Source organism: Gopherus flavomarginatus, chromosome 12 (genome assembly GCF_025201925.1).
Source record: "Gopherus flavomarginatus isolate rGopFla2 chromosome 12, rGopFla2.mat.asm, whole genome shotgun sequence".
NCBI lineage: Eukaryota > Metazoa > Chordata > Testudines > Testudinidae > Gopherus > Gopherus flavomarginatus.
The window spans coordinates 32200459-32227887 of NC_066628.1; the positions used below are offsets into that span (position 1 = coordinate 32200459).

At 46.2% G+C, this 27429-nt stretch overlaps 1 protein-coding gene across 1 annotated transcript in view; it reads left to right on the forward strand.

The window, feature by feature from the left end:
• The window catches only part of LOC127032178 (heparan sulfate glucosamine 3-O-sulfotransferase 3A1-like), an 81984-nt gene that overhangs the window by 45174 nt on the left and 9381 nt on the right, over positions 1–27429 (forward strand). The window lies entirely within an intron of this gene.

Here is a 27429-nt window from a genome sequence, read left to right on the forward strand (position 1 = left end):
GAATGTATCCAGGCGGATCTGTTGGGGAAATGAGAAATCACTTCTAATTTGGGAGCTGCATTAGTGACATGAGTTCAGCGGAGGGCGACAAAAATGATTAGGGGCCTGGAGCATGTGACTTGTGAGGAGAGTCTGAGGGAACTGGGATTGTTTAGTCTGCAGAAGAGAAGAATGAAGGGGGATTTAATAGCTGCTTTCAACTACCTGAAAGGGGGATCCAAGGAGGATAGATATAGGGCCATGGCTACACTTACAGTTCTGCAGCGCTGGTAGTTACAGCTGTGTTCGTACAGCTGTGTAGGGCCAGCGCTGCAGTGTGGCCACACTGACAGCTACCAGCGCTGCAGTGTGGCCACATTTGCAGCATTTGCAGCGCTGTTGGGAGTGGTGCATTGTGGGCAGCTATCCCAGCATTCAAGTGGCTGCAACGTGCTTTTCAAAAGAGGGGGGTGGGGTGGAATGTGACAGGGAGCGTGGAGGAGACAGACAGAATGGATTTTTGGAGTTGACACTGTTCTCAGCTCCCTGCCTTGCAAGTTCTAAGGACTGGAAGACACACAGTGCCTACCTTCAATCATTTTAAAAGTTCTGACCCCCTTCCCCCACTCCTCTCTCATTCACTAAATGCAAATTATGTACTGCTAAATACCCGTCAGACCAGATAAGCAACTGCTCAACACGGACTTCCCCCTCCCCCTCTGCCGTGTGAGCATGCTGTTTGTCTCTTCAAGCAAACAGCTGTGAATATTCCAAAGTAATTCCCCTGCCTGCCTCCGCTCGCTCAGCAAACAGGAGCTGTGTTTGTTTTTTAAATAAGCAGTTTGGCTGAACTCCGAGCTCTCCCTTTCTTCCGGTTTGTTGTGGACAGGAATTCTGGGATACCTCCTTATACCCCGGAGGTCAATAAAAGCGCTGGTGGGGTCCACACTTGCTGACCAGCGCTGGATCACCAGCGCTGGAATCGCTACACCCGAGGCTCGACCGGGTGTACAGCCAGCGCTGCAACCAGGGAGTTGCAGCGCTGGCCGTGCTTCGCAAGTGTGGCCACATCCTAAGTTGCAGCGCTGTAACCCCCTCACCAGCGCTGCAACTCTCTAGAGTAGCCATGACCCTAGACTGTTCTCAGTAGTACCTGATGACAGAACAAGGAGTAATGGTCTCAAGTTGCAGTGGGGGAGGTTTAGGTTGGATGTTAGGAAAAACTTTTTCACTAGGAGGTTGGTGAAGCACTGGAATGGGTTACCTAGGGAGGTGGTGGAATCTTCTTCCTTAGAGGTTTTTAAGATCAGGCTTGACAAAGCCCTGGCTGGGATGATTTAGTTGGGGATTGGTCCTGCTTTGAGCAGGGGATTGGACTAGATGACCTCCTGAGGTCCCTTCCAACCCTGATGTTCTATGATTCTGTGACATTAGGAGTTTGTAGCAGGGCTGATTTGCTTTGATTGTTGGAATTAGCTGTTGCTCTAAAGATTTAGCAAATGACTGATGTCCTAGGGCCTGCCTGGGCCATTGGACTGTTGTGGGATTGGGGTCTGATGTGCAGGGGCGGCTTCAGGCCCCAGCACGCCAAGTGCGTGCTTGGGGCAGCATGCTGCGGTGGGTGCTCTGCCGGTCGCCAGGAGGTCGGCAGGCAGGCTGCCTTCGGCGGTATGCCTGCGGAGAGTCCACTGGTCCCGCAGCACCACCGAAGCCGCGGGACCAGCGGACCCTCCGCAGGCACACCTGCAGGAGGTCCACCGGAGCCGTGGGGCCGGCGACCGGTAGAGCACCCCCCGCGGCATGACGCCGTACTTGGGGCCACGAAATATTTAGAGCCGCCCCTGCTGATGTGGGAGGAAGTGGCTATGATTCATCCCTGCTCCAGTGCTGAGCCTGGTACAGGGCTTACGGGTGGGGAGGCAAGGTCCCTTCCCTTTCCTGTGACTGTTGGCAGCATGGTCAGTAAAGACAAGCTACAGTTTTCAAAGGTGCATGCCTGGCACCTGAATGGAAGATTTCTGACATTGAGTCCCCAAAATTTGAATGGCCTCTGGTGCAAATATGTGCCTTAAGCTCACTCTGTTGCAGAGTCCCCCCTTCGAGTACTGGGAGGACAGCATTCTCCCACATATTTTAAAGAGTTTTAAGGTCAGCTGGCAAAAAGTGAAAAGAATTGTTACTGTTATGAATGTTGTTAATTGTTGGCCACTGCCAGAGGCAGGATACTTGATGGACCGTGGTTTTGTCAGGAATGGCAGGTCTTGGGGAGGAGGGGCATTCTTTCAAAGACAGACCATTTCCTCATTCCCAATGTCCCCTTGGGGAAGGGAAGGGTAGATCAACAGGTCAGCAAACCAGTGGGGGAGAGAGCCGCCTGAGCAGAGCCCAGCTATTGCTTAGGGATGGAGTAATCAACAGATTAACCCTCTGGGCAACAGGGGATGGATCACTCGATGATGACCTGTTCTGTTCGTTCTCTCTGAAGCACCTGACATTGGTCACTGTTGGAAGACAGAATACTGGGCTAGATGGACGTTCGGTCTGACCCAGTATGTTCTTGTCAGTCCTGTGGCTAAGGCCTTGAGCTCCAGGATCACACTGGGATGCTCCAACCTATTGATCACACTGCTGGTGGTGGTGCTGGTGATGAGGACACCAGCTTGCCCAAAGAGAAGCAGTGGTGCGTCCCTCATCAGCCCAGTGGATGGCACTTGTGTGAATGAGTCCTACTGCCACCATGACCCCCCCCCCCAAGCAGAGGGGGAACTGTGGTGCAAGAGACAGTGCTGTGGGAAGCCTCCCGTGTGTGGGATTTCCGAGGGTCCTGGCTTGCAGTAGTCCAGGCTTGGTAGGTGGACAGCTCACAAACAGGACAGGGAAATTGTCTGCAGAGTACCCAGCCAGGACCCACCCACTTCAGCAAACAATAAAAAATACCAGGGCGATTTTAATTGTTTGCTTTTGCAAGTGAGGACACTAAAAAATGACTGCAAAAAAACAGCCAGCTGGGAAGACAAAAAGGGCTGCATCGAGTGCTCAGATTGTATAAACTCAAATTATTTTCTTGTTAAAGAAAGGAAAATCAATGGCCTGCCCAGCTAATGGCATCAAAGGATTTCTGCTTGTCAATAGCACTTAGGAGCTGACAGTCTCTGAGAGATGCCCAGATGCACTTCCCGAAATAACCTCCTTTTGGGATCTTCTTGGTACGTTTCCATTTTCCAGGCCAATTGGAGGACGGCGGGACCCCGGCTTTTCCTCCTGTGGCCACTGCTGCCTTCCTTAGGAGACAAAAGGCTGCTGTGAGTCTTCTCAGAGCATGGAACTCTCAAGTTACCTGACAACCTGAAAGAAAAAACCTTGTCCATCAATAATTAACCATAGCAATTAGGGAGGGGGATTGTAATCTGTAATTAGCTGTGATCAGTGCTGTTTTCCTTCCCCACCCTTCTCCTTCCCTCTGCCTAGCCCCCGAGGGTTCTGTTCCCATCTTTGGCACACCAGTCAGCAACGATTCACTGACGTATCAGGTCCGATAATAAAGAAATAGTAAGAAACAACTGCCCTGCCCTGCCCTGTGCCTCTCATAAGGCCTCAAAAGCCACACTGGGTCAAGCTAGGTCTGTAGATAGAAAGGAGAGCTCTAAGGAACAGCCAGGTGCTGCAGCAAATGGTGTTGGTGAAGCATGTATTGACAAAGGGGCTTTCCTGTGAGGCATTGAATGCTGTCTATTTCCATGGAAGTGGAGGGGATTTCAGGCTGCTCGTGGCCTCTTGGAATTGGGCCCAAAGTTTTTAAAGTGCTTGGAGCCCCTTGGGAATGTAAGACATTGGGCCTGATTGATTCATTAAGAAAAGTGAGTGCTTTATACTGGTGTCCCTGGGAGCTACCAAAATAGTGGCAAGTATAGACAGAAGGAAGATAGCTTGAGAAACCCAGGCAAAGGGTATTTCTGTGTAACAATCCAGTTAATTGTAATATTGAAACCATAGCAGGGGGACAGTACCGTACGGTCCCACTATTCATGCAGGCATTGCCTTTACCCCTCAGAACATGGGGGGAGGGATGTTTTTAACATAAGGCTCCCCGGGTCACATGCAGACATAAGGCCAGATTCCCCCATCAGCAGAGCTGTGTTGCCTGTACTGATTTGCACCAGTGAAGGTTCTGGCCCAGAAGCCCTCACTGTGATTGGTCGTACACCTAATGCTTAGCTATCAGTCATCAGAGTAAACCTCTCATCTTGTGATGCTATATGTGTTTGCTTCTCACCTCTGATCATTTCTGCCTCTCTGAGCCCTGGATTCACAGAAAAGTGCAGCTGACTGTAGGGCTTTGTCTGCACATGGAGTTATTCAGGAAAAGCTCTGTAGATAATCACTTATATTCTGTGTCCTTCTGTCAATTTGCCTGTACAAGCCGCTGATGCGTTTCACATATCATTAGGAAATAAAATGCCGCCCTTCCTGTCTGATACCTGAGGACCTGGGGCACAATGGGTTAATACTCCTGGCTAGAGACCTGTGTTCATATCCCTGTTTTGGGTCCTCTTGAAAACTGGGGTTGATGCAAAATCTCACAGGGTTATTTTCTTAATTGGAGGGTGTTTTATGCCACAGTTAGCACAATAAACAGAGGTGACTGCTGGGCTTGGCTCCCAGCTGCTGGGATGCTATCGTGATAACAAAACTAGTCCCGCCATGCTGCAGGGGGGTGGGCTGAATGGAGAAAAATGTCTCCTTAGAGAAGGCATTTTTAAAGGAAGTGAATCTGATAACACTGGGAAAGACGGTGGGACTCTGGGATCTGTTTCCAACTCTGCCAAAGACCTGCTCTGTGATGTTAAGCAAGTCACTTATTCGCTGTGTGCCTCAGTTTCCCCCCTTTGTAAAACAGTTGTAATAATAGTTGCCTGTATGGGAGTGGACTGTATATGCCACAAGGCTTAATTAATCAACCAGTGTTTGTCAAATGCTTTGTGATCCTCCCATAAAAGCAGCTGTGGAAGCCCACAGTATGTGACTATTGTATAACTAAGCAGCCTAGGCGCCTAGTTATGGGCTGGGAGCCCATTGTGCTAGGTGCTGTCCAAACACAACAGGATGATGTTATACAACCCCAGGGGCCAGTTGCTGCTGTGGGGAATATCGAAAGGTCCCATCTCAGTGGCTGGCTGGCTCTGGAGGCATTCTGCCTGCAGGGGAGAGATGCATGCCGTCAGGGGAACCTGTGAAAGATCGTCAGCCGAGATACCCTTTCAGTGCCTGCAGCATACAGTGCCTGGTCTGATAGCTGGTGCAGAAGGGGTTGGCCTCACAGTTAACTTTCCCTCTCCTCAGCTCACAGAGCACAGATATGAGAATTCTGGTTTCCATTGTGTAATGGTCACTATCTTGGATAGTGAATGGGTTACCTAGGGAGGTAAGCCCCTTTGTCAATACATGCTTCACCCTTCCCCTCTTGTTGGGACGTAGGGTTATAGCAGTTTTAAGACCGAAGCGCATTTTGCCTGCGAGCGCCTCGGTGCATTGAGGCCGAGTTCCTTTCTCCTTGGCGGAGGTGTTGTCATTGTTGTAGGACCAGTGGTGAGCAAAGTGCTGAAGCAGCAGTTTATTTCCCATCAAACTAATTACCACTTTTCCCAACCCCAAGTCTGTGAGGGTTTTGGTTTTGCTCTTGGGGAGGAGGGGACAACACATGTTCTACAGCTGAATGTTCTGCCTGTTGGGGTACTGGGAGGGGGGAGCAGGATAAAGCTGCTTTAGGCTAGTGACAGGATCTTGTTGTTAGCAAAACATCTGAGACCATGAGCCTGGGAGAGATTGCAGAATCCATCGAGCTGGCTGGGGTGTGTAGGGGTGGAAGCGACTGAAAACTACAGATCTGATTAATCAGAGCACTATGGGAATCTGAGATGGGAAATCTCTATTAGATCATCCAGACTGTTTCCTGGCCAATACAGGATTGATCATTCTAGGAGATTTCCTTGTGCTTTAGTCAATGGGACTTCCAGCCTGCCTCACAGTGTCGGAGAGTCTTGTGATAGTTGGTGTTTTTCTTAAAGACTCAGCTCCAGAAGTCACGTGATTACATAAGAATCTTAGCCTTTCTTCTCCTTCCTCGCCCTTTTTTAGGAAGCTTCTAGCCTTTGGGGTAGCAGAGAAAAGCTTGAAACTTTTAAAAATTCAGCAAGAAAAAGAAACAGAAGCCAGCAATATTTTTGTAAAAGAAGCGCTTGATTTTTAAGCCAATCACAAGATTTTGGGGGGCTTGACTCGTTTATTTTGAACTCTTGTGGTTGGCAATACTGGGATTCCTTCCATGGACTCACTGAGCTCACTGTAAGGAAACTTTTTTCTGGGAGACTAAATGCTGCCTTTTTTTGTTCCCTCCCATCACCCCTAGTTGTACTCCAATATGCCACACTAAATAATTCCTCTCACTCCATGGGATTTACATCCTTCAGATGTTTGTCATCTTTTCCCACTAATAACCACACTGCCAATGAAATCAGTTCCCAGGTAATCACCTGCCAATCAGTGTATCACTCTCATCACAGGGATCCTCCAACAACCACTGATCGTAGAGTGGCAGAAGGTCTATCACTCAGTTTGTGCAGTCGACCTGTCCATGCCCATCATTACTGTGTTCTCTCAGAATTTCAATAGAAATGCAGATGCTAAAAGAATGGCATTGGTGGCCTTCTTTTCTCAGTGATTATTGAACCAGCGCCCCAGTAAATTGATAGGGGTTGGCATACTGCCAAGGGTTTCAGCTTGGATGTATAGCCAAGTTTCTGACCACTTGTGCTCACTGCAGATGCCATGGCACTGGATGTAGGAGTAGGGGTGTTTATACCACAAAGGTCTAGCTGAATTTCAATCCCCAAAGTGGAAGTCTTCCAGCTGAAAACTTTAGGGGGGATTTTATTTGCACCACCTGGTATGCTTCCTAATCTATGGTGTGTTGCTGCCATGTTCCAGACAGAGACCCTGGGAGTTTTTTGCCTTCCTCTGCAGCATGGAGCAAGAGTCACTTGCTGGTTTAAACTAGTGTAAATGGTGGATTCTCTGTAACTTGAAGTCTTTAAACCATGATTTGTGGACTTCATTTCTCAACCAGAGAGTTCAGGATCTATTACAGGAGAGGGTGGGTGAGGTTCTGTGGCCTGCAATGTGCAGGAGGTCAGACTAGATGATCATGATGGTCCCTTCGGGCCTTAGAGTCTGCATCTATAAGAGGTGGCTGCATTTCAGCGTTGGGAGAATTCTAATACGTTGCACTTACAGAATGCTCTTCAATTTCAAAATACTGTCTGAACATTGGCTACTCAGTCCTCTCAGTGTGCCAGTGAAGCACGGTAGGTACTATTTGCAGTTTACAGATTAGAAAACTAAAGCAAAGAAAGTGAAGTGACTTGAATAAAAAGTAGGTGTGAGAGCGAGGGTCAGAACTCAGGAGTTCCAGGCTCCCTGTTTTATACTAAGACCATTAGATCACACTACTTCTTCTCACCTGGAAAATGATCAAGAGCAGACTAGCAATGACATGTGCTTGGTAACCCTCCCTCGCAGGGATTCTCAGGGCCAACTCCATTGGTCTAGAGAATCTTTGTAAGATCTTGAGTAGCTCCACTAAAGTCAGTGGGGTTTCTCCAGATTTTCTTTGATATAACTGAGCGCAGGAACATATATCCTTGTATGTGGGATCCATCATATATACTGTGTATGTCTGCTAAGCTTGTAAAGGCCTTTGAGATCCTTATGCATGAAAGGAACTATGTGAATATAAGTCAGCTGTATTACTATTGTCATAATTTAACTAGGTATGGGGCTGACTTCACTCCCAGGATGTGTCAAGTGCTGGTGCTCTGATATGTGCAGAGTACACCAAGCCCTTCCATTGTCTCTTTCAGGCTGTCCGCTTAGCCCTGTCTCCCTTCTGTTAGAATAAGCATCCGGTTACTTATCAGTGAGTTGAAAGGAGAGGAGGGAGCAGAGTGAATAGAAGGAGCTCCACTGATAAGATGTTGCTTGACAGGTATAGCGTGGAAACAGATGCTACAGGCTGCCGATGTAATGAGATACATAAATACCGAGGCTTGCTTGAATAAATGAAGGCATCATCCTCCATAAAGATGTCTCTGGGAGCGCCTGACGTTGGTAACTGTGTATTTCAGCACCAACCCACAGATCAGTTTAATTTCAGAGGGGAAAAGAAGGAAGGATCTTACTCTGAAAGTGAATTGTAATCAGCAGCAGGGCAGATTTACACAGCATATATTGCTTTCTAACGCATGAGAGGAGTCAGGCAAATTGACTCTAAAAATGAAATCACAGAATCCCGTATATTATTCCTGCTCAGTGATTTCTGGATCTGCTTTGCTTCATGTAAGGGTACGTCTTAACTACTGGCCGTATCGGCGGCTAGCAATCGATTTCTCGGGGATTGATATATCGCGTCTCATATAGACGTGATATATCGATCCCCGAATGCGCTCCTGTCGACTCCGGAACTCCACCAATGCGAACGGCAGTAGTGGAGTCGATATGGGGAGCTGCGGACATTGATCCCGCGCCGTGAGGACGGTAGGTAACTCGATCTAAGATACTTCGACTTCAGCTATGCTATTCATGTTGCTGAAGTTGCGTATCTTAGATCGATTTCCCCCCCCAGTGTAGACCAGCCCTAAGAGTCAAAGATTGTTTTTCTAACTGCCAGCACCTCAAGCTCAGCCAGGGCTCTACCAATCCAGAGAGGCAGAATTGTCCAGTGGTTAGAGTGACAGTCTGGGACTTGGGAGACCAGGATTCCAGTCCCTGGTCCATCACAGAGTGACTTTAGATAAATCACTTAGAATCAAATTTATAAAATAATTTAGGAACCTAAAGATGCAAATAGACGCCTAGTGGGATTTTGGTAATTAGGCACTTTTGAAAATCTCACTAGATGCCTATCTGCATTTTAGCTGCCTTAATCCCTTTAAAAATCTGACCCTTAGTTGCTTTCTGCCTCAGTTTCTCAACGATATTTAAAAAAAAATGTGGGTAAAATCATCATTGATGTGGCTGTACTGCCTGTACTGATTTGGCAGTGGGCTCAAAGACAGTCCCTGTGAGTTAGTGAGTGAGTGAAATGGAGATCTTGCAGTGCATATAGAGCTGAAACAGCCTCATTGATATGGTAGGTATGTAGTTTCATCTTCAGCTAAAATGACAGACGCCATAGAAATCCTGAAGAGAGCTGAATAAATATACTCTGCGCTTTTCATCCATGCATCTCAGAGCTTCACAAATGTAAGGGACCATAACCCCCCACCCTTTATATGTAGCTTTATTGCCGGCCAGGTCGGGCCTTGTCTAGCCACTGCTTCTAAAAGTTTGCTGTCACTGGTGTGAATCCTGCCTCAGGGTTCTGATCGAAATAGTGCACTAACAGTACTCTGGTGCAGGTCCCCAATAGTAATACCGGCATCTATGATCCTGATATATAATTGAATACTTGTAGCTTTCTGTTCTTATAGAGCCTTGTTTAGCCACTGCTTTTAAGAATTTGCTGTCACTGTCACGGATACTGCAGCGGGACCCTGATTAAAATAGTAAACAAATCAGTCCCGGCTGCAGAGCCCTGACATTGATATAAGCCTCTATAATTTTAACATATGATATTGTAACAATTAAATGCTTTTAGCTTTATTGGTTTATAGGCCCATATATCCAGACCTCAGGCTTTAGCTGATGATAATAAAAGCTAAATAAATGTAAAATAAAAAACCATGGTTTTAGTTCTCAAACTTGTTTATCAGTAATGTCTCACACTGGGTCGAGAGGAAACCAGATATGAAGAAATAGGGTATAGAACACTGACAAAAGAGGAACTGGGCAGGGAGGGACAAGGGGTCACTTAACTGCCAGTCTGGCTTTAAGCAAAATATAGCATAATAATTACTGCTTGCTTACAGTAACTACAAGGTGGAGTTATCAGATAACCAGCTCAATCACTGCCAAAATGCGTGATCTATGCAATATTCTAATAGCTTGTGCAATATGTATTCGCAATCAAGGGGTCATAAGACAGTCAATGTAATTGCAAAAGAGACCATAACTGGAAATACCTCAAACTGAATTTACAGTAAATAACCTGCTGATTTGCAATATTAATTACCAAAAATAGGCAAATAACTTGTGTAATCAATATGACCTTTTGCGATTTTAGCCTTTATAAGCGTGGTAAAATTTGTGAAGGGCAGAGCAGCTTATCCCTTGCATGGGATTTTCGCTGTCTCTCCCTGTATGCATACTTGTATTCTTGTTTCAACAATAAAGGTGCCTCGACCTGTCTAACCAAAATCGAATGGGTGGTGGTCTTTTCCCCAACACAAAGGATGCTAAGTACTCAATGGACACACCAACAGCAGAGTCAAAACTAGAACTCCTGACTCCCAGTCCACTGATCTTCCTATTGGATTGCACTGCCTTCTTTTGTAAGATGACAGCTCATGTGTTGGATGGCTTTGAATACACACCACTATGTTAGTGAAAATATAGCAGGAAAGTAAACAGTGATGGACTCCAGGGGGCTCTAGAGCAGTGGTCTCCAGGTGGCGAGCGCTGGACAATGAGCCACCGAGGACCGTGGCCAGCGGACAACCATCCTCCGAAATGCCCCTGAGAAGCAGCAATGTCAAGAGGCATTGCCGCTGAAATGCCGCCAAAGTAGCGTCATCAAGAGGCGTCACTGACGAAATGCCGCTGAAAATCAGCGGCAGTTTGGCTGTGGCGCCTCTTGGTGATGTCGCATTTCAGCGGCAACGCCTCTTGATGACACTGCTTTTCGGCAGCATTTCGGCGGATGCTTGTCTGCCGGCCAGTACGCGGGTGCACATAGATGCCCCGGCGGGCACCATTGTGCCCAAAGGCACCGTGTTGGGGACCACTGCCTGAGAGCCATCTACAAATACCCATTTCCATCTGGAGTCCAGGCCCCTGACCAACTCCTCCAGCAAAGGAACAAAAGTAACCCAGAATCTCTGGAATATCAGCAGGCAAATGTCTACCAGGATCTCTATGAGTAGCCAAAAAATGAGGAGAATAGAGGGCCCACATCCCCTGAACATGCTGCTGCTGCTACTGACGGCATTGGGTCTATGATAGCCATGCTGGAGAAGGTTGCTGCGAACCGAGTATGTATCAAGGGCACAAATGTGCAACTCACTGTTATCTCAATTAACTCTTCTCTGTAAGAGCTGACGACAGGTGAATGAAGCAGAAGGGAGAATATCATCAATGGGAGATCAGGAGCTCTCTGCCCTGGTTCAGAGAAGCCTTGTAGACTTGTCTTCCCTTAAACCTAAAGTTGCAGACCTCAAGGGAAAGTCTCGCTGCAATAATTTGAGAATTACAGGAGTACCTGAAGGAACAGAGGAAGGCAACCCCCTGGAATTTGTTCCCTGGCTCCTTTCCGAAGTGCTTAGTCTGCCTGATGATTTTAAATTTGATTTGAAAGAGCACTTAAATGTCTGGCTCCTAAGCCAGCCTCAAATGCCAACCTCCTGTACTGATTGTCAGATTTACTGTAAAAGGAGAAATAATGCAGCTAGCTCGTGGAAAGAAAGAACTGTCTTGGGGGACTTTTTTGAGATTTTTGCAAAAGCTTTGGTTGAACAGAGATGGTTGAGCGAGGGAACTTGCCAAGCAGTGAGGACTCAAATATTTTATAAAGTTTCCAGCTCAGTTTCACATCAAGGTTGGTGAGGAAATGTATCTGTTCCAAAAGCCACCAGACACAGAATTTTTTTTAAAAATAGCCCATAATTAATTGAGTAGCTGTTCTGTTTTATATCAAGTTTGCTTCCCAATTGTTATGTCTGTTCTACCTGCACTTATGAGCTTTTCCAGTTACTATGACTGACTAGCTTACTGGTTTGGGGTGTTTCTTCTGCCCCAAGCCAATACACTATTACATTTTGAAACGTGTCTATCAATTCTCATCAAATGGATGAATATGAAGCACCCTGCAGGGGATTTAAGGGAACAGCTCATCCCAAATTGAGCTCATGGGCATGAATCCATGGAAAGGATTTGTTTAAACTGTGAATTAGCAATAGTAAGTGCCTCTGCTCCTGTAGTTGTGCTGGGAAATTAATGAAACATTTGACAACAACCCTAATCAACATGAACCATTTGTTTGTGAATATACCAGGCCTGTGTGGTAGCTTGGCACTGATGGAGACCAAAGAGATCACCGGCAGGTGGTGTAGTACCCTGTTGCTCTGTAGAAATTTGAGGGCTCCAGCACCCCTTTTTAAAATTGGTGCCAGTGGGAGACCATGCTGTTTCTCCACTTCCTAAATATTGGGGTCCTCAAAACCCAGCAGCTTGACAGCCCATGTGCTGGAAGTGTGAGAGATGGCTCTCCTCCCTGCAAGATGTCATGGAAAGCTGCACAGGAGCGGAGCAATGTAGTAGTAGAGAATCAATGCTGAGCTACGTGCACAGTGATTTCTGCCCTCCCTTTCACCACCTACTTCCTCCCTCTCACCCTGATCCTGCATGCCCCTTCCCTTTACCCACTTATTTCTCCAGTCCCTTTCCCGTTGTTGCCCCATTCCCCTCACCCTGAACCTCTCTCCCAACTTCTTCAGCCCCCTTTCCCCACCCTAACACTGTACAAGCTCAAACCTCGAGTACATGAACAGAACATGAACTAACTTGAATTGTTTGTTCTGTTCTTCAGCTGACGATTTAGGGGAGCAGTCAGATTTCTCTCCTGTTTGGTATATGTTTATTTAATACAGAGAAGGGAAACTGAATATTTGGTTGTAAATTAGAAGGGGGAGGTGATAGGTGGCCCTGGGAAAGTAATCACCATAACATAAATCTCTCTGTGCACCAAACTATATTGCCAGTACTCCGGTGTTTGGTTTGGCAAACTGATGCCAAATAGAGGATAATACACAGGTGTATCCTTGATATACCAAGTTAATAAATATTACATTTGTGGAGCGTGTGCTGCCTTTCTATCTCCTTACAATGTAGAGTATGAGAAAAATAGGACGCCTGTTAATAAATTAATCATATTAAATGGATAGCAGTGGAGCGCCCAGCCTGGCTGCTGTCTCTCTCTAGCCTGCCCGCTCCCCAATTTATGATTGGTTCAGTTTTGTTTGTAGTGTTTACGTGTTTGATAATTGTTGCCCTTTCATTGTGATCTGCTATGCTTCGGAAGAAGTTAGGTGTTACATGTATGTTATGTGTTTTTATGGTCTTGCTTGCCCTTGTTTTTTTGTGCTCTTCCCTCTCCCATTCCGGAGCTCTCTCTTCCCTGTTCCCTGTCAAGTGGCAAGATAATCCGAAATCAGTGGAATAAGTGTCTAAGTCATGTCATCCATAGACTCCCTGCCCCCCACGGATTTCTGTATAGGGAGCAGGATGGAGTATATTAGCGCAAGTGACACAAACATTCCATCGCCTTCATTTATAAGACTAGACATCAAAAAATCATTCTTAACACAGCCAAATGTCCCTGAATCTTAATTGTATTTCCTGGAATGTAAAGCGGGTCAACACTCCAAGTAGTCATTGTTAAAGAAAGCAAAGACAGATGTAATCCTTTTTCAGGAGAAACACTTGACCCTGAATGAGGCTGCTAAATTAGATCGTGACTGGATAGGAAAAGTGGCGTCTTGTTGCTTCTCAACCAAATCGAGAGAAGTAGCAATCCTCTTCCATAAAGTAACAGTCAGTGAGTCAATTTCAGACATTCAGCGCAGATTTTTTATCTTTAAATTCACCATAAATGAATCTGAACTAATCATTGCTAGTATGTAGGGACCTAACTTTAATGATACTGAAACCTTCCACTCAACTATATGGAGAACCCCATCTCCCAACTCTGATTGCTGGGGATTTTAATGAGGTGCTTGAACTTTTTGTGGGCAAATCTTGGCCTCAGGGTCATAAGACAACCAAAACTAGAATTGGTCTGGAGTTTCACACTAAAAATCTGGAACTGTCTGGTGGCTAATACATCCAATGGGTAGGAACTATTCATACTTTTCTCTGGTGCCTGGGTTCTATTCCCGAATAGATTTCTTTTTGATCTCCAGTGACTTGATTTAATTTTGTAATTCACTCCTCCATTAATACAAATGCTGTCTCTGATCATGCCCCTGTAACTCTTCAAATAGTAGCAGAGCTGGGTGAGAAACAGCCATGTAGAAGGAGCTTTTATTCTTCACTTTTATTAGATTTCCCACTTTAAAAAAATTGGAAAAAGAAATTGGCCTGTTCCTGAGGACAAACAAACCCTCAGCATCTTCTAGCAAGCAATTGAGGGAGACACTCAAGGCCTGGTTGAGGGGTAGAATTATAAGTTTTATGTCTTCCAATAGGAGAGAAGATGAAGAAAATATGATAGGCCTTTAGAAAAAGGTAGAAGAGTTTGATTTGTCTTCTGCCACTGTCCCATCTCCAGATTTGCTATAATCCCTGATGAACTGTAGATATGAACTCAATCAGATGCACTAGGCACAAGAAGAATTCACTCTCTTTTGATTCGGGCAGGACTTCTGGGAATGAGGTGAAAAAAGTGACAAATTGCTGGCAGACCACCTAAGACAAAAGACTTCTGCATTTAGAATCATGGCCACACATGATGAATGTGGTAAGTTATGTGCATCAACTAAAGATATTAATAAAGAGTTATATAATTTCCCTAAAGATCTGTACAAATTGGACACGAATCCCACCACAGATGCTTTGGATCAGTTTTTTCAAAAAATATTAAATTACCTCAAATTAGTGCAGCCCAACATAGAAATCATGATGTGCTCCTAACTGAGGATGTCAACTGAACTGATTAAGAATATGGAAGTGGGGAGAGCCCCCAGACCAGAGGGCTTTCCTGCCAAATTCTGTACACACTTTCTTGACCTCCTGCTTCATAAGATGCTTAAAATGTTTGAGTCACTCCTAGAAGACACCCTTTCCCCTGTGCAGAGGGAAGCCCTAATATCAGTTATTCCTATAAACCAATAGTACTGCACTTTTGTCCTGACATCATGGAAGGTTCTGCTTCACTTCTGTAGCTGATTGTCTGAAATGTACCTGCTAGCTCCAGCAGATGTTTCTGTATTGAAATTGAACAGAAAATCCTAGCACCAGTAGCAACTGTCTCTTTTATTGACACCAAGCTGTCAAATCAATCGAACCGGATGTCTTGCCTTCATTTAGGAGCCCATCATGGACCACGGTCCATTGTGTTAGGTTCTGTACAAACACAGAATCAAAAGACAGACTCTGCCACCTCAGGTTAAGCCCCTAGCTGCCCACTCTGCCTATCTCTCTATCTCACTTGCATTCTCTTCCTCTCCCTCTACACAGATGTATACCCAAGACCTTCGTTTGTGGCCCAATCCTACTTCCAGTAAAACCAACGGACAGACTCCCTGTTGACATTAATGGAAGTTGGACTGGCTCTTAACTCCTTTTAAAACATCTCATTCTTTTTTCCTTCTACATTTCTCTGAATGTTTCCCACAACCATTTTGGCTTTTTGATTCCCACAGACTCTTTACTAGAAGCTGGACTGCCTCTTTCTGTTGATTGATTTTATCTGGCATCCAAGGGAAGGGAAAGAAGTAGGTTCAAGTCAATCAGATGTGCCCTGGTAGTTAATCAAAGAAAACTTATAGCCTGGCTGAATGGTTCAGGCCAAGAGAGAGAAGCTAATTGGAAATATTACCCATACCCGTCTAATGTTAGGGACATATTAAAATCTTCGGGCAGACTTTGGCTTTAGTTCATGTACATACGCAAACCACACAAAAACAATAAGTTATCAGTCACAAGAAAGCAGCTTCCCTTTTGTTGTGTGATCTTGTGCAAATTTTAGTCCTGCTTTTGGGAACTGTGGAGGAAAGCAAATTTCTGGTGATAGTGAGTTTTGTTTTTAAGGAAGTAACACTGAAAGGTCATCTCTTAAAAACAGTTTGAAAGAAGAGGAGGATCGACTGTTTTTTTCCCTGAAAGAGAACTTAGTGCTGTGATAGGGAGAAATGACTTGGAAGTTCAAGTCATCTTTCTGGACGGATGCCCTGCCAGTTCCTCCCACCAGCCCTGACCTGAAAGGCATACTGAGAAAGCAGCCTAAGTGTCTATGGACCATATGTTCCATTCTTTCTGGGGAAGGTTCCATATTTCCACACTGCTTCACAGTGCTGCCACCTCAGCTTGCACTGAAGACAAGCCGCACCTGGGGGATGGATGCAGGGAGATTCAAATCTTCTGGCCAAATTGAGTGATTAGAGAAGATGGTTTTGGGAACACATCTGTCTGTCTGCCTAAGTTATTCTATAGACACTGATCTCTCTAGGATCTCTAGATTTAGAAGTTCTGTTCAGAGAAGCACCTCTAAGGCTGGACCATCTTAATGTTGTCTAAAGTACCTTGTAATCAGTGAAGATCACATGTGGCTGGAACCTTAGTTGTTTTTTCCCACTTAGATCTGGCCAGTGAGCGGTTGTCCTGTTCTGGGGGAAAAAAATTGAGATTTCAAAAAATGTCCTGTTCTGTGCTGGGACAGGAGTGAGACCTTCTGACATTTTTTTGTGAAAAGTGTATGTGGGGAGGGAGGGAGAACTGAGAGCTTTAAATATTTTTTTTTTAAACGAGAGAAAGACCCAAACCCCTGGACAGCCAGTGCCTGGTGGGAGGTTAGAGCACTACACTGGGAGACACAGGTTCAAGTCCTTACTCCTAATTAGACAGAGGAAAGACTCTCCCATAATCTCATCTGAGTGTTCCAATCAGCGGGCTATTCTGGGGTAGGTCCTGCGTAGTCGTTCATGTCAGAGCTATTCTATTGTGTATAAATAATTATATATTCATTGGGCCAGAGAGAGAGAGACTGACTCCATTATCCAGTGGTTAGGGCTCTAATTCCATCCTGGACATGAGGAACCTTTCAGAAGAAAGTTTTGTCGAAACTGATCCTGTCATGTGAAAACTTTTGGTTTCAATGAATCATCATTTTCTGACCAAAAACCACTGTGTTGCAAAATTTCTGGCCAGCTCTATTCCCAGTGCTCTATCTACTCACCTCCACCTATGAGGAACAGGGAAATCACCTGGCTTTTTGGAGACAACAGCATTGCTAAGCTTCTGGGTGAAAGATTCTGATTTTCCCACCTGGATATCTCCCATAAATAGACCACTAACACATTTACCCAGCTGGGTAATATTTGAAATGTAGATAGAAAAACAGCAGACAAGAAACCAATTCAGAAGACACCGTGAAACGGGGACAAAGGATCTCAGAATATAATTACCTCATCTTGAATACTGGTTGGGTTATTGGGCTGAGTTTTTTTTTTTTTTAAAGCTGTGTATGTTGTTGACTCTCGGCACCAAAGGAAATATGTTTTGTTTTATCTCCTCCTGCCACATATGCAGAGCCCTGATAATTCTGTATTAACAAGCAGGCTTCATTTTTAACCAAGCTGTCACCCAACAGAGCAACTACACATCGCTGCTGCTCCCACAGAAGTAGCATATGATTAAATCATTTGTAACACTGATGTCACTGACAGATGTGCTCTCAACAGAGGAGATATGCCCCATGCATTTCCCTGCTGATAGCACGGAGAAGTCAAATTGGCACATGTGGTTTGCTGCGTTGCACGTTCAGTCCCATCCCACTTTGTACAAGCACTGAAGAACATAAGAGCGGCCATACTGGGTCAGACCAATGGTCCATCTAGACCAGTATCCTGTCTTCTGCCAGTGGCCTGTGCCAGCTGCTTCAAACGGAGTGAACAGAACATGGCAATTATCAAGTGATCCATCCCCTGTTGTCCAGTCCTAGCATCTGGCAGTCAGAGGCTTGCCTTGTGTTATCCCTTTGGGATCAGAGTTGGGAATCCCATTGGGAATTGTCATATTTGATGGGATTTTTCTTTAATAAGAAAAAAAAAAGCCACTGTGGGTTTGGGAGCCAGACTCACCCTGTAAAAGTAACTGTCCAGCTTCCTGAAGCCTAGAGGAATGAATCACACAACACAGATAGCCAGTCTCCCTCTCCTCCCTGAAACCCTCCCACCTTTATTCCTGGGATTCATTCTTTCACAGTATAGAACCGCATCAGCCAGTTTTCCATACACAAAGAGTTAGGTGTGGGAAGCCTTGTCCCAGAATGGGAACAACTCTGTATTGGTTGATTTCATCTAGATATAAGAAATATCTCTTTCCGGGGTGCATTCTAAATTCACCCGGGGCTCAAGCCTTTAATCACCCAAAACTACTGTGCTAATAAGCGATGGTCACATAAACACCACCCTATACCAGAAACCTACTGACCGCTAGCTTCCATCCAGGACACACCAAACGATCAGTTGTCTACAGCCAAGCTCTACGCTACAACCACATTTGCTCCAATCCCTCAGACAGCGACAAACACCTACAAGATCTCTCAAGCACTCTTAAAACTACAATACCCACCTGTTGAAGTGAAAAAACAGATTGACGGAGCCAGAAGAGTACCCAGAAGTCACCTACTACAGGACAGGCCCAACAAAGAAAATAACAGAACGCCACTAGCCGTCACCTTCAGCACCCAACTAAAACCTCTCCAGCGCATCATCAGAGATCTACAACCTATCTTGAAAGATGATCCCTCACTCTCACAGATCTTGGGAGACAGATTAGTCCTTGCTTACAGACAGCCTCCCACCCTGAAGCAAATACTCACTAGCAACCACACAACAAAAACACTAATCCAGGAACCTATCCTTGGAACAAAGCCCGATGCCAACTCTGTACACACATCTATTCAAGTGACACCATCATAGGACCTAATCACATCAGCCATGCCATCAGGGGCTCGTTCACCTGCACATCTACCAATGTGATATATGCCATCATTTGCCAGCAATGCCCCTCTGCCATGTACATTGACCAAACGGGACAGTCTGTATGCAAAAGAATAAATGGACACAAATCTGACATCAAGAATCATAACATTAAAAAACCAGTAGGAGAACACTTCAACCTCTCTGGTCACTCACAGACTTAAAGGTGGCAATTTTGCAACAGAAAAGCTTCAAAAACAGACTCCAATGAGAAACTGCTGAACTGGAATTTATTTGCAAACTAGATACTATTAACATGGCCTTGAATAGAGACTGGGAGTGGCTGGGTCATTACACAAATTGGATCTTTTTCCCCATGTTAAGTATCCTCACACGTTCTTGTCAACTGTCTGCAATGGGCCATCTTGATTATCACTTCAAAAGTTTTTCTCTTGCTGATAATAACTCATCTTAATTAATTAGCCTCTTAGAGTTGGTATGGCAACGTCCACCTTTTCATGTTGTCTGTATGTATATATATCTTCTTACTGTTTGTTCCATTCTATGCATCCAATGAAGTGAGCTGTAGCCCACAAAAGCTTATGCTCAAATAAATTTGTTAGTCTCTAAGGTACCACAAGTACTCCTGTTCTTTTTGCCAAAACTGACTGGAACTCTAGCAACCTGAGTTCTAGTCCTGGCTCTTCTACATGCCTGCTTAGTCCTCTTGGGCAAGTCACTTCACTGTTCTGTGCCTCAGTTTCCCATCTGTAAAATGGGGGTAATGCTACTGACTTCCTTTGAGATCTATGGTTGAAAAATACTAGGTATATTGCTGACTATTATTCATTTGAAGGGAAGCCACCTGAACAGTGAAAACTGATGAAGGACTCAGGCTATGTCCTTCAATGGCCAGGTTGTTGCAAAACAGATTCAAACTATTATCTTAAAGGGGCAGCATCCCACTTGGTCACAGTTGGCTCCTTGCACAGCTCACGTGTGTAAAGACATACGATATGATCTAAAATCAGTGCAACCACAGGCTCAATGTGCGTGTTAGCGAGTGAGTAGGTAAGCCCTGTATGTGTGTACATTGCAAGTAGGGCTCATCCCTTCTAGTGTTATGATCTTGCAGGATCCTTAGGTTACAGTAGGGCTTCTCCTGCTTGTGTGACAAATAGATTCCATCTTTGGACAGACACCAACTCAACAGCCTCACCCCTATGCTCAGTTAATGGAACCGAATAGTGAGTGGGTAGCATGGCAATGCAGGAGATACAAGCTCATCCAGAAGAGCTGCAGGAGATGTGCACTGATCAAGCAAATGGGCTGATCATGCTCACTTCTACTCCTGTGAATAGGTCTTACTCAAGTGAGTAGCCCCATTGCCTTCACTGGGACTATTTACCCAAGTGAGGGATTGAAAGTCTAACCACTAATTTCTGAATGGCAGATTGGAAACAAGTGGAAGCGTTTCAAGTGTGTAAGGTATTTGTTGCTTCACTTCCTCTCCTAAGATGATGTGCAGCCGTGCTGTGCAGTTGTTAAACAGCTGCCAAGTTCCATCCCAGAGGTGGCCACATTTCAGCAATGTTGGACATTGTTTATAAGACGAGAGGTTAGGGGAAGAATGACCAGTTTTTGCCACTGTAATGAAAAACCTTGAGCTGTAGCAAATATGTTCCTGCATCTTCTCTGAGTGTTACTGTAAGCATTTTATTGTCAGCTTCAGTAACTAAGAACCTGCCTCTTCTTTCGGGGGCAGATCCTGTGCCAGGAGCCAGACAGATTCCTCATGGTCTGGCTACACTGTGCAACAATTGGCAGGGTTTGGAGGTGTCAGTGTCCCTCTTCCGCAGCAGGAACTCAGCTGTGCTGGCTCCCCTGCATGCTAATGCAGAGATGGGATCCAAGGAGAAGCTCCTACATGGATCCCCTTGCCCAGTTTTCCTCTGCAGAGGGATGCTTTAGGGCTAGGGAGGGTGCTAAAACCTCAGGCCTGCAGCAGTGGCCTGTGGTGGTTCCCAGCTGCTCTGCTCCCTGGGCAGGGAGCTTTCCTTTCCCCTCTTTCCCCTTGCACATATCCCTAGTGCCTGGCCCAGCTGCTGCTGGGCTGAATATTCCTGTTGCATAGGCTGCAGTGGTGTCTGCAGGCTGGATGGGAATGGTGCATTCCCACTGGTTGTCAGTGCAGTCCCATCCAGGCCTGTGCTGCCCAGTGAATGTGTCATAGAGTCGAGAGAGGGAGGCTGAGCACTGCCCTTATATATCACTAATAGCTCCATGTCATTACATCAATAAGATTCTCCAGGCCATACAGTCCTGGGACCGCGGCCCTTTAAATCCCTCGGCTCTTAATGACTTTGTGACTTCTAGAAAACCTAGCTTTGTGTAAACAATTTGTCATGGAGCTTCGGCGTCAGCTTCTGTTCCGTTCCCATCGTTTGGCAGATACTTAATGGCCTGCGTGCCCTTTAGGGGCCATGGCTAGGTCAGTGGGAACAAAGCCAACGATGAGCATAAGCATCAGTTTCAGTGTGTGACACTGCTCTGCTGAGCCTTTGGGGTGCCAATACGTTCTGCATCCTCTGGCATACGTTGTCCTTCGTTCGCAGCGCCCAAGGGCTTCTGCATGGAAATAGGATCCTCGCTGCTTGGGAGCTCATCTTGTCCTGCTGATTCCTCCTCCCTTGGCGTCCCAGGCCTCTGCACCTGAGAGCACAATCAGCCCTTGCAGCAACCCACTGGAATGTGGCAAAGAGAGGATTAGAATGTGGAGGGTAACTCTCTTGTCCGCAGCTGTGGATACAGCTGCCATCCACCATGTCCTGGAAGAGCTGTGATGCACATCGAAGCTGGGTAGCTTTCTATCCCTTTCTAGTTTATTAGTGTTCTGGTAGTGAGGCTGGATGGCCAAGTGGTTAGGGCACTAGCCTGGGACTTGGGAGATCTGGGTTCAGGTCCTTCCTCTAACACCGACTTCCTATGTGACCATGGGCAGATCAGCCTTGATTCCCTGTCTGTAAAATGGGATTGTGGTGCTAGAGTGTTGTGAGGCTAATTACATTAAATACTGTAAAGCAGTCAGCTAGATGGAAATAGAGGCCATGTAAGTACCATGGATTATTGGCACATGTGACTGGGGCCCTATTGTGCTAGGAAGAGTTCATACACCAGTGTACCTCCATAGTTCACATGTAGGCCTGAGAGGCTAGCTTAGTTCTCATAGCCCACTTAATCTCTCTCACTTCCAGCAAGGCCCAAAGGGTTTTCAGGAATTCCAGGGGATTGTGGAAAACAAACATCTTCCTGTCCACCAGGACCTCAACAATGTCCCTCACCACCACGTGAAGTCGCATAAGCCCTTTTGGACCCATGCATTTAACCTTCATCAATGCAACTTCAACCCTGTTGAGGCTTGGAAATCCAAATGGAGTTCACAAACAGCCACAAATAAACACCTCATGAAAGACCTGATGCAGGAGATCCCTGGCTTCAATCTCCCACAAAGCTCATGGGACAGGGCCGCCCGGAAGGCGGGGGGGGGCAAGTGGGGCAATTTGCCCCAGACCCTGGGCCCTGCAGGGGCCCCCACAAGAATATAGTATTCTATAATATTGCAACCTTTTTTTATGGAAGGGGCTCCTGAAATTGCTTTGCCCCAGACCCCCTGAATCCTCTGGTCAGCCCTGTCATGGGAAACCCTAAAACACATCCGCACAAACCATGGCAGATGAGAATACTTGCTGCACAAATGGAAATTTAAAGACTCTGCAGTGTGCACCTGTGGTCACCCAGAACAGACCACAGATCATATAATGACTTAGTGCCTGATTCACAAATACAAAGAAGGCATCACAGCAATACACTCTGCTACTCCAGATTCAGTTATCTGGCTTAACCATCTGGATGTAAAATTATAGTTTTTGCTCTACATTTACATCAGCCATATAAAGACGACTTCCAGCAAGGGTGCCAGTTATGATTTTCTTTTTCTTTTTGTCTATTCGGAACTGTAACGAAACTGCCAGTTTCTGTCACAGTCTTCACTGCATATAGATCATGGAAGGTGCTGACTTACAGTTGCTACCAGCCAGAGCTAGACTCGAATAACCTATAGAAATGTAAGCTGTATATCCCGGCTGAAACCAGTTCCTTGAGCCATCCTATACGTTCTTAAGTTATAATTCCTCAGGTGGACAGTAGGCAGCATGTGACAGGGAGTTGTTCGGGGGATCTATGGTGAGGAAGCACCGTGAGTGAGCAGTGTAGCAGAAATGATTCTAAGAACTGCATTCAGATAAAGGAGAGTGAGTTAGTTCTTCAGAGTCCAGTTCTATAAGAACATAAGAGTGGCCATACTGGGTCAGACCAAAGGTCCATCTAGCCCAGTATCCTGTCTTCCAACAGTGGCCAGTGCCAGGTGCCCCAGAGGGAATGAACAGAGCAGTTAATCATCACATGATCCATTCCCTGTCGCTTGTTCCCAGCTTCTGGCAAACAGATGCTAGGGACACCATCCCTGCCTATCCTGGCTAATAGCCATTGTTGGACCTATCCTCCATGAATTTATCTAGTTCTTTTTTGAACCCTGTTATAGTCTTGGCCTTTAGCTAATCCTCTTGAAGGAACGCCACACACAGAGGCAGTTCACTGAGACAGGTGCTACAGTGACACAGAGATGATTCATAGATTATCACATGGTCAGTTGGGATCATTCCACTGCGCCCCAACAACACAATGTGGCGCCATCATGTCATAGCACAGCCCAACAATGCAGCATTGTCATAAGTGACCGTTCCAGCGTAGATCCAGTACAGACACCTGAAGACTGAGCCTGGCCTAGGCCAGCTGGGACAAACAGGTGCCACTAGGTGTTCTAGGAAAAGCCTGGGCTTTATTCGCCAGACCCAGACACCTAACGAGTACGGGTCCCAGTAGGGGTCAGTATCCATTGACTCCAGTGGCTGTGGTTAAAGCAGCTTTATTTGTCCCTTCTGCCTGTGTTTGAATTCACAATGCTTAAGGTGCTGAGCCAGGAGTGAAGCCATCATTGTCTCACGGCCTGGTTTGCAACAGGATCAACTTCAGCTTTCCCAAGGCCCTGGAGGACTGGATAGATTTAGACTGGGACCATGGACCACTCACTGCATCCTATCCACCGATGCATTAAATCCTTCCCAAGCTGTGAAAGAGCCCAAGAAGGTCCTGAGGCAGGAAGTCGACTGCTGCAATTGAGAGAAGTGGCTGATCGGGGAAGGAAATTCTCCTTCATTTTCCCAGACAGGCAGCAGGTACCTGCTGTCACATCTATGAGAGATGCACAGACACCAGGACTGCTGCTGCTGTTTGAAATGAGCCACCGCCGTATGGGAGCTGGTCTCCAGAACAGCTCCGCTTCTGTTGGTTTTATTGCTAATCGCTCCCTGCTTTTCATGCTTAGCGTAAAAGGACACAAACAAACTGGAGGCGATAGCAGCTGTTTGCATCCCGCCTTCCAGCACTGACAATGCGGAGATGGTTGCAGTGCCGGGATTTGATGGCAGAAGCTTACTGGGGAGGGCGGAAATTTACCTTCTGCTGTAAATGACTGGTATAAAATATACATCGGTACATATGCTTATGCTAAAATGAATATAGGAGAAAGGGCTGAAGACACACACGTGTGAATTCTTGCCTACGGCCCCTTGCCTGCACCCAGCTGCTCCCATATTAACACCTAGATTTCCAGAAGTCCTCAGCACCCAGCAGCTTGCGTTGTTCTCAGTGGCAACACTTAGGTGCTGAGCTGTGTTGACAATCTGGCCCAGTATTCTAGCTTTGTTTGTGGCCACAGAAGTGATCTCACACGAGACTTAGACAAATAATAATGGTAGAAAGGAGGATCTGTGGTCTCATCAGATCGAACTGGGGTTGAGCCCACTTACGGCTTGGATGGGAAGACCTAGGAGGTTTTAGGGACAGATTTTTAAAGGCACCTAGTGAGATTACCTAGGCAACTGACTCCTGTTGGACTCAATGCAAGTCAGGCATCTGGGCACTTCTGAAAAAGCTCACTAAGTGCCTGTCTACATCTTTAGGTGCCTCAAAGCCTTTACAAATGTGGCCCTAAGTCCTTATGAAAATCAAGCCCTTGTCTCAAGTTGGACACTCAAAATCAGTGGATGCTTTTGGGCTTTAACCTTTCTTTGTCCACTTGCCCGAGGGGCTCGAAAGTGCATGTTTGTAAATTTGCTTTGAGATGCTTAGAGACAAGCAGCTGAAGAAATACAAAGCACTGGAATACAAAAATGCACATGCTGTATCTGTCCTAACAGCCCCAGTCTCTGAGCTCACCACATCCCTGGCTATTAACCCCTGAGTTCCCTAAGAAGTCTGTCTTTGTAACAGTTGAGCCTGGCGCTACACCGTGGGGGAGCTCTGCACCTTTCAAAAGCCTAGTACTGTAGTCGGTGAGTTTTGGAAGAAGAATGGTTGGATTCTGTGCTGCAGGCCTACAGACGCTTCAGTGATGCATGTAGGACAAGGGCAGCATGTCTTAGTACGAAAGAGGAGAGAGGATGTAACACTTCTTTAAGTTTTGCCGTGCCCCAGGCTTTCTCTTGTCTTGCTCCTCTGAACTGTGCTTATTCCAGGTGTCCATTGTGTCAAGTGCCTGGCTGTGTGGTTGATCTGGCTCATCAGTGGAACGAATGATTGCCTTCACTTGGCAAATCCGGGCTGAGGAGGAGAGATGCAGTCAAACAAAGGCTTTGCCTCCATTGGTCAACAGCTGCACTGAAATCTCTTCTGTCTTTTTGGGTGACTGGCGCCCCTTCAAGTTATGTTAGGATGGGAAAAGGGTGCTGCTTTACATTATTGATTGCCTACTGTCTGCAAGGTAAAGGAGGCCTGTCTTCATATGTTCATACCATGCATCTGGGAGACAAGGACTGTATCTCTGCTCTGATGTCTTTGTTGCATCTAATTTCCACAACATTAGGGCATATAATGACTGCTAGCTCTGTACCGACCGGATACTATAACAGGTGTAGCCAGTTAGCAGTCCCCAGTCTGACAGCTGGACTCTCTAGGCCTTGGCTCTTGCTTTTTCCATGCTGTGACCACCGCCCCCTCTCCGGTACAGCAGGAAAAGTTTTGGGAGAGTGCTGTGACACACCTCCTCTGACCGCCCTGTTAGGCTCCAGGTTGAGAACCCACTCTCTGCCTGAGCCAAATTCATCTTTGGGGTAAGTCTGTCGAAGTCCATGGAGTTGCAGCAGGGACTGATTTACCACAGTGGCTGTGTCCCCCTTCGATTACCCAAATGGAGACATTCCTTGTCTATAGGCAGCATGCTCAGCCTTGGGCTTGGGGCACTCTCCTGGCCTCAGTAGTGTGAGCACAACAGAGGGGTTCCTTCAGCCACTGCATTCCTGAAGAGTTCCTAGGCTCAAGCTTGAAACGGGACCCAGCAGGCAGAGATGGGCGGAAGGAGCTGATGAACTGCAAAAGGCTGAATATGAATAAGTACAAACATCCCAAAGGCTCCCTTTGAGGGAAATCTTCCTCTTAAGCAATTAAATAGGACCCAGAGCCCCACTAAAATTAAAATAACAAAATCCATTTATTCTGGCAGAGACCATTTGTGAGCACCTTTGCCAAAACATTTTTGTGGTGCTGGTCCTTTCAAGTGGCTCCTTTTGCAATAAAATCCAGATGCCATCCATCCACAGAGCCCTCCAGGCAACTGGTGATGTCCATGAAAGATGCCTTTTGTAATTAATTAATCTCCCCAGCGCTGTGGTGGTGCATTCCCAGTGGTTCCCAGCCCATTTCTTTTTGCTGACCCCAGCAGAAAAGGAGCATATTCCTTTCTGAGCGCTGAAGAACGTCTTTGTGCTGGAAGGAGCTCACAAAAAGGGTTAAGCTCCTAACTGGAAAGGCAGCTGGGATTGCAGGAGTTATCAAAACACAAACAGAAGTAAGCAAAGCTTTTCATTGGCCTTGCTGGGCCGCCATTTCCAGAGCCCCTTCCTTTGCTGATCACAGATAGTCCCGTTGATTTACTGACCAGCTCTGCTGTGTCCTGCCGCAATGGAATCAATTGGCCTCAATGGAGCTATTGACTTTAGCAGAGTTACGCTTGGGGTTTAAAATGTTCGTCGCCTCCTACTCTCTCCCCACCGCCCCTGCGAGGGGCTGTCTGCCTCCCAGCCTCACTGTGGAGCTGGGCAACGGTGAAGGGCTGGACTGAGTTGGTAACGAGAGGCAAGTCAGGCTGATGTTATAGGGAGCTAAGCTGCCTTCAGAAGTTGTCTGTCCCTCTAAGGGCATGGCAAAGGGTGCTTGAGCAGTGTATGGGGCCTACTCCCACCCCTGCCCTGTGAACAGCACTCCGTGGTGTTTTGTCATGTGTATGCACACAGACAGATTCATTATCCACACTTGCGTGAAGCTTATGAATGTAGGCGTAAATGTGTGCTCCCCTACAATCCCCTGGGAACACGGTAACTATCAGGCTAATTAAAGTATTAGCAAATGCTGGTAATTATCACAGCTGCTTTGGTGGGAACTCTCACTTTACTTTTGTTAGATCTGGGCCTCTGCATCCTCACAGCTT